This window comes from Bactrocera dorsalis, chromosome 2 (genome assembly GCF_023373825.1).
Source record: "Bactrocera dorsalis isolate Fly_Bdor chromosome 2, ASM2337382v1, whole genome shotgun sequence".
Classification (NCBI taxonomy): Eukaryota; Metazoa; Arthropoda; class Insecta; order Diptera; family Tephritidae; genus Bactrocera; species Bactrocera dorsalis.
Window position 1 is genome coordinate 55,429,378 of NC_064304.1, and position 13,777 is coordinate 55,443,154.

The 13,777-nt window shown below is 41.7% G+C and overlaps 1 protein-coding gene across 5 annotated transcripts in view; it reads left to right on the forward strand.

The window, feature by feature from the left end:
- Positions 1-13,777, forward strand: part of LOC109579552 (cyclic nucleotide-binding domain-containing protein 2) — a 239,837-nt gene that overhangs the window by 224,968 nt on the left and 1,092 nt on the right. The gene's annotated exons all lie outside the window — the stretch shown is intronic.

The window sequence follows — 13,777 nt, forward strand, 5'->3', positions numbered from 1 at the left end:
CCGTCGTCAAAGAAATGTGATGGACGGGACAAGGGCAGAGACGAGTAGGTCCTTGTGGTATTTACTACAATGGCCATATAAAGGAGCGCAATGGCCATATAAAGGAGCGCAATGGCCATATAAAGGAGTGGGATTCGTGATGGGAGAGAGACTCTGACGCCGAGTACTATCATTCCCTCCGGTGAATGAACGTCTAGCCACAATCCACATCAAAGCGAGGTTCTTCAACATATCGCTGATTTGCGTCCACGTCCCAACGGAAGAGAAGGAAGATGTGACGAAAGATGACCTTTGAGCGCTTCGAGCGCACATATTAGAGATGCTCCCGCCACGATGTCAAGATCGTGCATGGCGACTTTAATCCCAGTGTGGGTAACGAAGGTATTTTCGGCAAAAGAGTCGGTAAGTTCAGCATACACGAGGAAACATCCCCAAAAGGGTTCAGGCTGATCGACTTCCCTATGGTACTAGATTCCAGCACATAAAAAGCTGCCTGGCTTTCTCCGGATCGGAAACTCACCAACCAACTGGAGTGTTCTCGTTCTTTCGGACAACAAGACCTAGCCATCGTAGTCGCTGTATTTTAATGCGCTGAACTAGGTTAATGTCGTCGTATATTTCATACAGCTCATCGTTCCATAGAATGCGATATTCGCCGAGGCCAAACTTCCGTAGAACCTTTCTCTCGAAGACTCGTAACGTCGTCTAATCAGATGTTGTTATCGTCGATGCCTCTGCACCACAAAGCAGGACAGGAATAAAGTGACTTCTAGAGTTTGGTGTTTATTCGACGATAGAGGACTTTACTTTTCCATTGCCTATTTGGTCAGAAAAAGCACCTGTTGGCAAGGGTTATTCTGTGTTGGATTTCCAGGCTGACATTATTGGTGGTGTTAACACTGGTTCCAATATAGACTAAATTATCTACGACTTCAAAGTTATGACTGTCAACAGTGACGTGAGAGCCAAGTCGCGAGTGCAACGACTATTTGTTTGATGGCAGGATTTCGTCTTGCCCTCGTTCATCACCAGACCCATTTGCTTTGCTTCCTTGTCCAGTACGGAGAAAGCAGAACTCACGGCGCGGGTATTGAGGCCGATGGTTTCAATATGATCGGCATACGCCAGCAGCTTTACACTCTTATACAAGATTATACCTACTCGATTAAGTTCTACAGCTCGAATTATTTTCTCCAGAAGCAGATTGAAGAAGTCACACCATAAAAAGTCGCGTTGTCTGAAACCTTGGTTGGTATTGAACGGATCGGAGAGGTACTTCCTTCTTCCTTCCATATTAGTTTTGTGGGGATACGAAATTCAGACATCGCGGCATAAAGACAGCTCCTTTTCGTGCTGTCAAATCGCGTTTGAAATCGACGAAGAGGTGGTGCGTGTCGATTATCTTTTTACTGGTCTTTTTCGAGATCGCATGGTGAATATCTGGTCGGTTGTTGATTTTCCAGATCTAAAGCCACACTGATAAGGTCCAACCAGTTTGTTGACGGTGGTCTCTAATCCTTCACATAATGCGCTCGATAGAACCTTATACGCGGTGTTGAGAAGGCTTATCCCACGGTAGTTGGCGCAGATTGTGATCTCTTCACACTCACTCATTTCAGTCTGTCTCTTCTTTGTTCTGCAAATGCGTTTCGCTTCTCTCTTCACCTCTAAGTATCTATCCCTTCCCGCTCGTGTTGTGGTCGATTGTAACGTTGTAAGGTAGGCAGTCTTCTGCTTTTCCTACTACGACACGGCATATATTATCATACCAGCTGTTTTTTCGGAACATTTTCCGAAAACCAATGGTTTTGTTTACAGCTGTACGTAAGGAAATTGAAATGCCGCCCCACAGTTCCCTTACACCAAGTTGCTGGCGAATACTCCCAATAAGCAGATTTGCAAGTCGAGTAGAAAATCGCTAAGATGTCTGCTGGGATAGCAGCTTCTCGACGTTGAACTTTTCTGCGTATCTTGGTTGCAGCAAGAGACAAGGACAAGTGGTTTGAGTCGTTGTTAGGACCTTGCAGCTTACGCTAAAACACTGGATACGTGTCTTCCGTCTTTCACAACATCAGCGATGTGGTTGGTGGCGATCAGCGGCAACCCATTTGGGGATGTTTGCTCGTGAACTTACAGACTGTTGTGCTTAAAATACCTTCCGCTCATAAAAGGCATCTTTGGTCATATCGGTCTTCTCTTTCGACAGCGCGTGAAGGCAAATCAGCGATATGTCGAAGATCTTCGCTTTGATGCGGATTTTGGCTAGACGTTCATTTACCTGGGTCAGGGCCAGGACTCCTCGACTGCCGTATGTTTCTGGCCACTCCCAAGTGAAGGGCAATTAGAAAACTTTCCTTACTTGCGTGAACTTCTACAAATGACTCCATCCTCCATATTATATATGTATGTATATGCATACATTTGCACATATATTAGTTATATATGTATATATAACCCATACATATATAAATGATCAGCATGACGAGACGACTTGAAATCCGGATGATTGTCTATCTGAGCGTCCATCCGTGTAAGCCGTAACGTGAGTAAAAATTAAGATATTTCGATAAAATTTTAGATAGGCGTAATTGGACCGCTACCAGGCCCACAAAACGCTATTAATTAATAAAGTGCCATAACTAAGTCGTAAATTAAGATAAATAACTGAAATTTGGCTCAAAGAATTATATTAAAAACCTGTTGTTTGAAATCTTTAAAAAAGTATGTGATCTTTATATCTTCCAAACCAATAGAGGCACAACACTTCATTTACGATAGTGCGAAAATAGGCTTGCGTACTTTCCATCTAATGGTTTTCTCAAAATCTAGTGAAAGTGCGATAAATAATAATTAAATACATCGGAGACATAAAACATAGTACGATAAAGCTTTATTGTAGACAGTGTCCAATTTGAACAGTGGGCACCGCCCATGTCGATATTTTGGGACTTATCCGGCCGCTTCAGAGAGAATATTTTCCTGGTGGTAGTAAGTCTGTGTACAGCTGCTGGCGTATACCGATGATATTGACATCATCGGCCTCAACACCTGCGCCGTTAGTTCTGCTTTCTCCAGACTGGATAGGGAAGCAAAGCAAATGTGTCTGGTGGTGAACGAGGGCAAGACAAAATATCTCCTGTCATCAAACAAACAGCCGTTGCACTCGCGCCACGTCACTGTTGACAGTCCATCTTCGAAGTTGTAGCTAATTTCGTTTATCTCGGACCAGCATTAATACCAACAATAACGTCAACCCCGAAATCCAACGCAGAATATCTCTTGCCAACAGGTGCTACTTTTGACCGAGTAGGCAATTGAGAAGTAAAGTCCTCTCTTGAGGAACAAAAACAAAATTCTATAAGTCAAACTCTAAGTACTCTAGAGTTAACATATAATTATATAAAGGAAGCTATCAAAGCTGTTAAATATTAATATGTGGGATTCGATCTAACCACCGACATTAACAAATATGCAATACACATAAGCAGTATTGTGTCAGAGAAAATCCTTCAGCATTTTTATAAAGAACACTGGGCCAAAGAGAACAGAATTACTCCACAAACGAAAGCTATAGTGTAGGCTTTACAAAAACTTAGGAATTATTTATTCCGACTTATTAGTGCATATACAGACCATGAACCGTCAATATATTCGATTATAGAAAATAATTCGAATACAAAACTAAAGAAATGGAAAATTCAAATACGAGGTGTGTTCAAAAAGTATCACGAATTTTGTGTTTTTTCAAAAATTGTTTATTTATTCACGAATATCAATTTTGTACCCTTCAAAGTAATCCCCATGAGATATTATACACTTATGCCAACGGTTTTTCCAATCTTCGAAGGACTCCAAAAAATCATTTTTTTTTTTATCTTCTTCAGCTCCTCCTTCGATGCCGTCTTTATCTCGTCAAGAGAAGCGTAACGTCGTCCTTTCATGGGCCTCTTCAGTTTAGGGAACAAGAAAAAGTCACAGGGGGCCAGATCTGGGGAATACGGTGGCTGCGGCATCATTAGTGTGTTGTTTTTGGCCAAAAAGTCGCGCACAAGCAACGATGTGTGAGCACGGGCGTTATCGTGTTGCACTTTTTTTTGATAGGTAAAAATCGAAGACGATCCAAAACACGTGCAAGCAAAGCAGCTGTCAACAATTAAATGAACATTCAAAATGGCCGAGCTTGTCGGCATAAGTGAGAGACATGAGTACCAACATAACGCCACAAAAAATTCGAAATTCAAATATACGTAACCCGCGAAAATTCAAAATTCGCGATACTTTTTGAACACACCTCGTACAAGAATACGGAGTTTCCCTAAAATATAAAGCAGGTCATGAAAACGTAGTAACATACATATGCTGCATCTTGACAAATAAACATAATACAAAATATTTGTTGTAACTTTCACATCTATAAATGGTTCGAGGAAAGTATGCCTTGTGAAAAGTTTTTTCAAAATCTTCCCATTCTTCGTGCTCATTTTCGACCTCTAACAAAAAATTTTTACGATTCCGGATGTCACAAAATTTATCAATTGTTTATGAATTCATGTAATAATATTTTCTAAAAACGACACTGACCATGTGCAACATATTGATATAGTCTTAAAATGCTTGACCGATGCAAACATGAGAGTACGACAAAATAAAACTAAGTTCTTTAAAGAGAGCGTCGGAATCTTAGGCTTTCAAGTCACAAAAACTAGGCAAATCCTGACGCTGAAAAAGCCAGGGCCGAAAAATTTGTTCACCCTACGTCCATTCTGGATTTAGTGACTATAGAGGGTTTATTAAGGAATTCGCAACAATAGCATGGCTCTTAACCAACATTCTCAAAGGAGAAAATGGTTCAGTGAGTAAGCTATGTTCAAAAAGGTCTTGACTGAGTTTGACGAAGCTCAACGTAATGCTTTCGAAAGGTTAATAATATCCTGGCATCAGAAGAAGTCATACTTGTGTACCCAGATTTCAAGCAGCATTTTGATTTAAATACTGATTTTATAGATAGCATTATAGATAGCATTGGTGCAGCCTTTTCCATGATTCCATTATACAGGATGGGCCATATAAAATTTTAAATTTAAAAAGTCAATAAAAAAAAACGGCTTAATATTTCTCAAAGGTCTAACATTTATTTAAAAGGTTGTTTTATGAAATTTATTTGTGGAGAACAATTTCGTACAAGTGACCACCACGGCTGAGTTTACAGTAGCTTATCCGATCCGCTCAATTTTGGAGTACTTTCTCGATGGTTTTAGGCCTTATGGCAGCTACAGCGGCGTGAATCTCGTACTTTAGATCTTGAATTGTTTCTGGAGGGTTGGCGTAACATTTATCTTTAACAGCTCTCCACAGAAAATAGTCCAACGGAGTTAAATCGCAGCATCTGGGAGGCCAATTCACATCACCTCTTTTGCTTATTATGCGATTTTCGAAGATAGGGCGTAAAAGATTGAGTGTAGCGTTTGCTGTATGGCACGCAGCGCCGTCCTGCTGGAAACAAATGTTGTCCAAGTCTTCCTCTTCAATTTGCTTGAAGAAAATTTCGGTTCGGTTCGCCCCATGACTAGTTTTGCAGAAGAAACAAGCGACCATTTGCTTCGAAGTGCTTCTTCCACGAACAACTTTCGTTGGATTTGGCTCGTCTTGGAAGACCCACACGGTCGATTGCTGTTTTGTTTCGGGCTCTTACGCATAGATCCATAATTCGTCACCTGTGACCATCTTATAAACGTCTTCCTCTTTTTCTGCTTCTCCCGGCGAGTACTGCGTGAAATACTTTCATAGATAGAGTGCTTTCGTCCATTCGGACTACATGACCTAGCCAGCGTATCCGCTGTCTCTTAATTTGATGACCTATAGTACATATATCAATATCGTCGTATAACGCAAACAACTCATCGTTCCATCGAATGTGATATTTGCCAATACGCAAAGGACCATAAACCTTCCACTCATTAGATTTTGTCATCGTCCATGCCTCTGCACCATACAGTAAGATGAGTGACTTATAGAGTTTGGTCATTTTTCGCTGAAAGAGGATTTTACTTCCTACTCAGTCCGATATTATGCGTTGGATTTCCATGCTGACATTGTTGTTGGTGTTAATACTGGTTCCAAGAAAGACGAATTTATCTACGACTTCGATGTTATGACTGTCAACAGTGAAGTGAGAGCCTCGTCGTAAGTGCGACGCTTGTTTGTTTGATGACAGGAGATATTTCGTCTTGCCCTCGTTCACTGCCCGACCCATCCGCTTCGCTTCAGTATCGAGTCTAAAGAAAGCAGAGTTAACGGCGCGGATGTTGAGGCCAATAATATCAGTATCATCGGCGTACGCCAGTAGCTGTACACTCTTATAGAAAATTGTACATGCTCGATTAAGTTCTGCAGCTCGAATTATTTTCTCCAGCAACAGATTGAATATATTAGAGGGTCGCCTTGTCTGAAACCTCGTTTGGTATCGAACGGCTCGGAGAGGTCCTTCCTTCCCGATCCTGACAGAGCGTTTGGTAGTGTTCAATGTCAGTTAACATAACCGTATTAGTTTTTCGGGTGTACAGACATCGCGGCATAAAGGCAGATCCTTTTGGTGCTGCCAAACGCGGCTTTGAAATCGACGGAGAGGGGTGCGTATCGATTCTCTATTCATGGGTTGTTGATTTTCCGGGTCTAAAGACAAACTGATAAAGTCAGCTCAGTTTGTTGACGGTGAGTTTTAATCTATCACACAATACGATCGATAGAACCTTAAATGCGATGTTGGGGAGGCTTATCCCACGGTAGTTGGAGCAGATTGTGGGGTCTCCATTTTTGTGGATTGGGTAGAGCACACTTAAATTCCAATTGTCGAGCATGCTTTCGTCTGACCATATTCTATAAAGAAGCTGATGCATGCTCCTTAACTGTTTTTCGCCGCCATGTTTGAATAGCTCGGCCGGGAATTTATCGCCACTTTGTCGTTCTTCAGAAGGGCAATTGATATTCGTGTTGTGGTCGATCTAACATTGGAGGTAAGCAATCTGTTTTATCTCCGCTGCGACACGGCACGCCTCGTCATACCAGCTGCTTTTTTGCATTTCCTGAAAACCAATGGTTTCGGTTGTAGCTGTAGTACGGAAGGAGCTTGAAATGCCGTCCAACAGTTTCCGTATACCGAGTTAATGACGAGTGGTCTCAGAGAGCAGGAGTGTAAGTCGAGTTGAAAACCGCTCTACTTTCTGTTATGTTTGCATCGACTCGACGTCAAACCTTACTTGTGTTCGTTCACGTGCGTTTTTTGCTGCACAGAGGCGGGTGCGAATCGTGGCGACAACAGGATATCGGTCCGAGTCGATGTTAGGACCTCGGAGCGTACGCACGTCTAGAACACTGGATACGTGACTTCTGTATATCACAACATGATCGATCTGGTTGGTGACTTTTTCATCCGGAGACAGCCAGGTAGCTTGGTGTATTTTCTTATGCTGGAATCTAGTACTAGAGATATGAATAGATATCAGCCTCAACCCATTTAGGGATGTTTCCTCGTGGAGGTCTCTCATCCGCGGCTGTCGATTAGTTTTTAGTGGTGCGCAATTCATTTATTGCGGCATACGTTATTTAGTCCACTTTGCCTTTATCGCAATATAGCTCTCTGCGGAGAAAAATACGGTATATGAAAATTTCGACTAAGAATGATAAACTGGATAAAGTGGATAGAGTTGTAACCGGGATTAGAACCTTACCCAAAGACAAATTAGCACTAGTATAAGGGTGATCCATTTGGAGGTTCTCTAATTGTTTAAATAAAAAACACGAAATCGTCAATTTTTATAGAGAATGTTTATTATTCGAAAAGACATTCTTTGGCATTTATTTTTTTGAAGATTATCTCTTTCAAATGTTGGCCGCGGCTACTTCTCAAGTAATCCATCCGTTGAGGGCATTTTCCATGACTCGTTCGGGCATTTGCACTCTAAAGGTTCGTATCCAGCTATTAAGTAATTGTTCAAGAAAAAATTCATTATTTCTTGAGCTGTAGTCAAGTAATTTTGAGCTAGTTATGCATTGTGAATGATCCTTATTAGAGGACAAGAGAAAATAAAAAAAAAATAAACTTATGTGTGTAAGTATATAAATATTTTCATTACAATTTAAGGAATGTGAATAAAGATTGAGAAGTTCTATACCAAATTTCGTAATAATGATTTTAACTAATTGTATGATGAATTCAATGACTACTTTGATTTTTTTTCAGGACACAATTGTTGACTTCATGTTTCTTTGCAAAACAAGGATTGCCTTATATGCATTTTAATGAAAAAATTAATTAAAAATTAGTCCTAGATTTCTTTAGAGCTGCATACTAGCACAAGAAAATTTACCGCAGGAATTACCGCAAGAAATTTTCTTGACCATTTCTTAAGCATTTTTTATATGAAGTTTTCACATTTCTTGAGAGTTGGATCCTAAGTTCTCACATGAATACAGTAATTGATGCAATGCGCGGGAAATGGCGCCATCTTGTTGAGACCAAAGGTCGCCGAGATAACGAGCTTCTTTGGAAAAGAAGGGCCTCTTCGACAGATCAGGGTCCTGGGTAAAAGAGTGCCTTCTTGTTGACTTATAGCATCGTACAAAGTAAAAAAAAAAAAAACGAGTAAAGAAAGGCTAAGTTCGGATGCAGCCGAAATTTTATATTCTCGCGATTTTCAAGAATCAAAGCCAGGGAAGTACGTTAAGGTGCAAAGCCAATAATATAGAGTAAAGTCAGCCGCATGTTCGAAAAACCTGATATTATATAGGGGCTAGGCCAAATTTTCGCTCAAATTTATCCATTTTAGGCACAAAGATCCATTATTATGAATAAATCACGCTCTCTCGTTTTCATTGGGATAACTCACATATTGGCCGATATATGCGGTATAAAGTCACACCGATATTGAAAAATCTCTGATCGCCATTCACTTGGGAGTGGCCAGAAACGATTCTTTTCTTTCTTTGACTCAAGCAGCTCACGACTTCCGGTCTTTGACCAAGTATCCTCTGGGTAGCTTAAGAACATCCGTTTGAAGGCGAGCTAAAGTGAGAAGGCGAAACATTCCCTGTATAAGGTTGTGCGCTGGGTTTGGGACCCGCCACGTAAAAAAACACCCCCAATGAAAATCAACTATAAGCCTCGGATGAGAGACTCCCCTTTTGATGACGACCATGGCAAACAAAATAAGGACTACGAACTAAGGGCATGCACCTGGAATGTCCGGTCCCTTAATTGGGAGGTGCCGCTGCCCAGCTGGTTGAAATAAAGGCTGACATCACCGCCGTCCAAGAAATGCGATGGACGGGACAAGGACAGAGACGAGTAGGTCCTTGTGACATCTACTACAGTGGCCATGTAAAGGAGCGCAAGTTTGCTGTTGGATTCGTGGTGGGAGAGAGACTCCGTCGCCGAGTACTATCATTCAGCCCGGAGAATTAACGTCTAGCCACAATCCGCATCAAAGCGAAGTTTTTCAACATATAGCTAATTTGCGCCCACGCCCCGACGGAAGAGAAGGACGATGTGACCAAAGATGCCTTTTATGAGTGCTTGGAGCTCACTTATGAGAGATGCCCCCGCCACGATGTCAAAATCGTGCTTGGCGACTTCAACGCCAGGGTGGGCAAAGAAGGTATCTTTGGCACTACGGTCAGTAAATTCAGCCTCCACGAGGAAACATCCCCAAATGGGTTGAGGCTGATCGACTTCGCCGGGGCCCGAAATATGGTTATCTATAGTACTAGATTCCAGCATAAGAAGATACATAAATCTCCGGATCGAAAAACCTCCAACCAGATCGATCATGTTGTGATAGACGGAAGACACGTCTCCAGTGTTTTAGATGTGCGTGCGCTCCGAGGTCCTAACATCGACTCGGACCACTATATTGTTGCAGCCAAAATTCGCACCCGCCTCTGTGCAGCAAAAAACGCACGCCAACAAACACAAGGAAGGTTCGACGTCGAGAAGCTGCAATCACAACAGACAGCCGAACGATTTTCTACTCGGCTTGCACTCCTGCTCTCTGAGAGCACTCGTCAGCAACTCGGTATAAGGGAACTGTGGGACGGCATTTCAAACTCCTTACGTACAGCTGCAACCGAAACCATTGGTTTTCGGAAAGTGCAAAAGAACAGCTGGTACGACGAGGAGTGCCGTGTCGCAGCGGAGAGAAAACAGGCTGCCTACCTCGCAACGTTACGATCGACCACAACACGTGCGGGATGGGATAGATACCGAGAGTTGAAGAGGGAAGCGAGACGCATTTGCAGACAGAAGAAGAAAGAGGCCGAAATGCGTGAGTACGAACAGCTTGATAAGCTGGCCGACAGGGGTAATCCTCGAAAATTCTACGAAAAAATGCGGCGGCTTACAGAAGGTTTCAAGACAGGAGCATACACCTGTAGAACCCCCAAAGGTGATCTAGCCACCGATACCCAGAGCATACTTAGATTATGGAGGGAACACTTCTCCAGCCTGCTGAATGGCAGTGTACGCACAACACCAGGAGAAGGCGAACCCGATACCCCAATCGATGACGATGAAGCAGGCGTTACATTGCCCGACCATGAAGAAGTTCGAATAGCAATTGCCCGACTGAAAAACAACAAAGCGGCAGGTGCCGATGGATTGCCGGCCGTGCTATTCAAATACGGCGGCGAAGAGCTGATAAGGAGCATGCATCAGCTTCTTTGCAAAATATGGTCGGACGAAAGTATGCCCAACGATTGGAATTTAAGTGTGCTCTGCCCAATCCATAAAAAAGGAGACCCCACAATCTGCGCCAACTACCGTGGGATTAGCCTCCTCAATATCGCATATAAGGTTCTGTCGAGCGTATTGTGTGAAAGATTAAAGCCCACCCGCAACGAACTGATTGGACCTTATCAGTGTGGCTTCAGACCTGGTAAATCAACAACCGACCAGATATTCACCATGCGCCATGCTGCCTTTATGCCGCGATGTCTGAATTTGGTATCCCCGCAAAATTAATACGGCGGTGTAAACTGACGTTGAGCAACACGAAAAGCTCCGTCAGGATCGGGAAGGACCTCTCCGAGCCGTTCGATACCAAACGAGCTTTCAGACAAGACGACTCCCTATCGTGCGACTTCTTCAATCTGCTGCTGGAGAAAATTATTCGGGCTGCAGAACTTAATCGAGCAGGTACAATCTTTTATAAGAGTGTACAGCTGTTGGCGTATGCCGATGATATTGATATCATCGGTCTCAACACCCGCGCCGTTAGTTCTGCTTTCTCCAGACTGAACAAGGAAGCAACGCAAATGGGTCTGGCAGTGAACGAGGGCAAGACGAAATATCTCCTGTCATCAAACAAACAGTCGTCGCACTCGCGACTTGGCTCCCACGTCACTGTTGACAGTCATAACTTTGAAGTTGTTGATAATTTCGTCTATTTAGGAACCAGTATTAACACCGCCAACAATGTCAGCCTGGAAATCCAACGCATGATAACTCTTGCCAACAGGTGCTACTTTGGACTAAGTAGGCAATTGAAAAGTAAAGTCCTCTCTCGACGAACAAAAGCCAAACTCGCTCATAATTCCCGTCCTGCTATATGGTGCAGAGGCTTGGACGATGACAACAACCGATGAGTCGACGTTGCGAGTTTTCGAGAGAAAAGTTCTGCGAAAGATTTATGGTCCTTTGCGCGTTGGCCACGGCAAATATCGCATTCGATGGAACGATGAGCTGTACGAGATATACGACGACATTGACATAGTTCAGCGAATTAAAAGACAGCGGCTACGCTGGCTAGGTCATGTTGTCCGAATGGATGAAAACACTCCGGCTCTGAAAGTATTCGACGCAGTCCCCGCCGCGGGAAGCAGAGGAAGTCCTCCAGTCCGGTGGAAGGACCAAGTGGAGAAGGACCTGGCTTCGCTTGGAATATCCAATTGGCGCCACGTTGCGAAGAGAAGAAACGACTGGCGCGCTATTGTTGACTCGGCTATAATCGCGTAAGCGGTGTCTACGCCAGTAAAGAAGAAGAAGAGAACCTAAGAACGGGCTCACCTATCCAAACCAAATCTTTAGCTTTATTCGAACTATTTAGTAAATAGTTTATGTGAAGTTTAAGCGGTTCTTACATATGTATGTAAAACACCATACTCGCGTCCACTCGTTTTAATTGACAGTCAAACAATTAAAATTTAGAACTTTATTAAAATGTATAAAAATATATGACACTTTATGCAAATTTATAAAACGTTCTCATATATTGCGTACTCGTTATTTTACGTTGTTCACTCGCTGGTGGTTGTTTTTTGACTGTGCCCTTTTGGTTGCTGCCACTTGCTTCATTTTATCTGACACTTGTTGGGCAACAGAGTTGCCATCTCTAACACATATCACAATTTTTGTAACCCATGAAGTCAATACATGTTTATGGGTATCTTTTCGTCAAATTGTTATGTTTCTACCATATGTCATTAGATACATACAAAAAGTGAGTCTTAAATTGCTTAAATGTATACTATGTACTACTGTGCCCAAAAAATAAGGGGACATTGTATTTATTTTGAAAATTCTTTATTTATTCTTCCAAATCAATTTCATCCCCTTCAAAGTAATCTCCTCTCGATGCAATGCACTTATGCTAACGAATTTTCCAATCTTCGAAACACTGGTTGTAGTCACTTTTCGGGATGGCCTTCAGTTTCGGCTTGAATCTCCTCTATCGTATAAAAACGGTGTCCCCGGATCGGTCTTTTGAGCTTGGGGAACAGCCAGAAGTCGCCCAGCACCAGATCAGGTGAATACGGTGGTTGCGGAACGATATGGGTTGAGTTTTTGGCGAAATGATCACGAATTACGAGGGCAGTATGGGATGGTGCATTATCGTGGTGTAAAAACCAAGAATTGTCTTTCCACAATTCCGGCCTTTTTAGGCAGATAGCGTTACGCAAACGACGCATAACGTTCAAATAATATTCCTTGTTGACTGTTTGACTGGTTGGAAGGAACACCAAGATAATCGAAGAAAACAGTCAACATGATCTTGATTGGAGAGGTTTTCTTAGAGGTGTCTAGGAACTTATTTTTCCGAGTACCAATCGAAAAAAAAATAAAAAATTTTTGAATCACCCTAATATACATAAGTATGTTGCTGATGACTTATGATTATTGAGATATTTGCATTTAAAATTCCAAAATTCAACTATTTAGAACTGATTTTTCTCCGATATACGAGTATAATGAATTTTACACATACATATATTTTAACTCTAATATATCCACTATATTTTGACTCAATTGAAATTGAGATGAAAAGGACAAAATTCACCTTTCAATTTGATCACAGTAGTATGTTTTAAAATTTAAGCCATAATAGTCTACTTAGAAACCATTGAGATATATTGTTACCTGATCTTAAAGAAAACTGTAAGTGCTTTTAAACATATGTACATATATCTTATTTTGACAGATGAAAATGTAAACAAACCACAATTATACATACATATATTCGTATGTTTATAAAATTTTGAAATAAATTGAATTTCAGCCGACTGTTCTTGCCCTCATTGCCAACACAATTCGTTTTTAAGAAAAATTACGAAATAAGCTAAGTTCTTAATCTTAATTGCCAACAATTTAGGTATTAGTCAAACAAAACACGCTTATTATTGTTAACGAATATGGCTAATGTCATTGTTGAAGATGAAAAAATTTACCATACGTGTCGTTTTCTGTATATTCCAAAGAAAGCAATAATAAGAAATTGTTTCTTTGTTA